This window comes from Octodon degus, unplaced genomic scaffold (assembly GCF_000260255.1).
Source record: "Octodon degus isolate 3935 unplaced genomic scaffold, OctDeg1.0 scaffold00091, whole genome shotgun sequence".
NCBI classification, from domain to species: Eukaryota; Metazoa; Chordata; class Mammalia; order Rodentia; family Octodontidae; genus Octodon; species Octodon degus.
The window spans coordinates 4,751,556-4,753,814 of NW_004524667.1; the positions used below are offsets into that span (position 1 = coordinate 4,751,556).

The following is a 2,259-nucleotide window of genomic DNA, read 5'->3' on the forward strand; positions in this document are numbered from 1 at the left end:
GCACTCACCTGTAATCCCAGCTCTTGGGGGGGCTGAAAACAGAAGGATCACCACCAGTCTGATCTGTGTAGTGAAACCCTGTAGACCCTGTACTGAATACATTAATTTTTTTTCTTCAGTCAGTAGATTAGTAGAATTTCTTTGTCCTTCAGCCTGAAGTACATACTACTCAGAAAAGTAATATTCAAATTGCGGTCCTCAAACCAGTAGTATCCACATCAGCGTCTTTTGGAAATATGCAAGCAATGTAATTTCCTTGGGCTCCCCTATCCCCAGATCCACAGTAAGAAACTCTGATATTGGAACTCATTGGACTGTGTTTTCAAAATCAGTGGGTGATTCTGATGCATTTTAAAATTTGGTAACCATTGTTATAGAAGATGAATTGAGCTGCTGTATGCACAAATTTTTGGTATCTTTGAGTGATGATGAACACTAAAACATGAACATGTTATTATTTTATTTTAAAACCTCCCATTGCACAAGATTTCTAAAACTTGACCAATTTTCCAGCTTTATACAGCAAAAACTTTCATATACAATTGTCAACTACAATCCAAATGTTTTTGTTGTTCTTAGTGGCCTAAGTTCAGATACCATAAAATTGCTAAATGCCTATTATACAATAACACTTCCAAAAATGTTTTGGTTAATTACTGTCCTCTGTGATAGACTCTGAGATATGTTTAGTTTAAGGTCATTAGCTTACACACCCTGTCAAGATTTGAACTTAAAACTAGCTCAATCTGAAGCCCATGTTTTTCCTAGCTTGCAACTGAATTATGTGAAACAACACATACATCAATATACCTGTTCACTCTAATTAAAACACTTATGAAAGAAAGAATGTTTTAAACAGCTTTTTAAATGTATTTAGTACAGGGTCTACAGGATCTACACGGCCTCACTACACAGATCGAACTCGTAGTAATTCTCTTGTTTTCAGCCTACTAAGTGCTGGGATAGAGGCATGCACCACCATGCCCAGTCTCAATCACAGTCTCAGTGAGCCCTGGGTTGGGGCCAGCATGGCATGCCAGGGATCAAACCCCAGTCACTACACTCTGCCTAAGCAGGCACTTTAGTCCACTGAGCTGTCTGGCTGGCTCAACTTTAAACAATTTTTAAGCATGAGTTTCATATAAAAATCTATTATCAACTAATTTTTGTGAATATCAGCCTAACTAGCTTTTTATTATAATATGCTATGGAATATTTTGATTTTACAAAATGGAGGCATAGTATAATGTTTCCAAAATTCTTTAAAGAAAGAACCATTTGTTTTGTGGATAACCTACATGAACTCCTTGTAAGAATTTAGTCTATTTTTTCCTCTTCAAGGATATGGGTCTTCTTATCAGCTTTGACTTTGCTATTTCATCTGCCGTTATCCTCTTTCTTACTTTCCCACTTTTTTCAGCTAGAACAGTTTTTGTCACATTATCCCACTAAGTACTATTTTTCTCTTCCTTCAAAGATAGCTTCATATTCTTCTAGATTTAAAGGAGCTACAACTAGCATGTAACATTATATGCTTGGCATTATAAACATAGTTTATGTGTATATGCACTACCTCATGAAATTTCATTGTATAATTTATAAATTTAATAGCATCACGATGTAACCCATAGATATCTAATTCTGAATAAACTGTGTCAGAATGCCTGGCTTTCCCACCAAAGCCTTTGTGAGCATCAAACTCAGGACTGAAATTTAAAAGAGTCATCCCATAGCCCACATCTGCATCTACAACACTACCTGGAAGGGCATGTTGCCTAAATTTTATTTTTAAAATTACTAAAACTTTAAAATGAAAATGACTGAGTTATGGGATGGGAACATACACATTTTTAAAGTATGCAACTGCAGCTTCCTATAAAATCTAAGGGCAGTTTTGTTATTAATGTCAACCTTAAACCTTCAGGAAGTTGCATTTAATAGATATTTTTGTGCTAGCCCAGTGTGTTACCTCTTTGTCTTTCTCTGTGCAGGTTCTGCTGATCTTCTTCTTTGTGTCCCATGCTCTTCTTGTCCCACCCTCATCTACTCTGGTATGTTTGCTCAGGAGACTTAATGTCAATGTCAGGTCACTATGAGTGTTATCTACAACTGCTCAGTGTGCAGGTTTTAAAAACAATCTTTATGACACAATGAGAAAAGATTTTGCATGAAGTACTTTATATAGTTTTATTTTATTTTGTGTGTTGTGTGCTGTAGATCTCACATCCCCATTTATTCTATATCCCTCTATGCTGACAT

The 2,259-nt window shown here is 35.9% G+C and overlaps 1 pseudogene; it reads right to left on the reverse strand.

The window, feature by feature from the left end:
* LOC101583285 overlaps positions 1-2,021 on the reverse strand; it is a 15,497-nt pseudogene extending 13,476 nt beyond the window's left edge.
* Between the last annotated feature and the right edge of the window lie 238 nt (positions 2,022-2,259).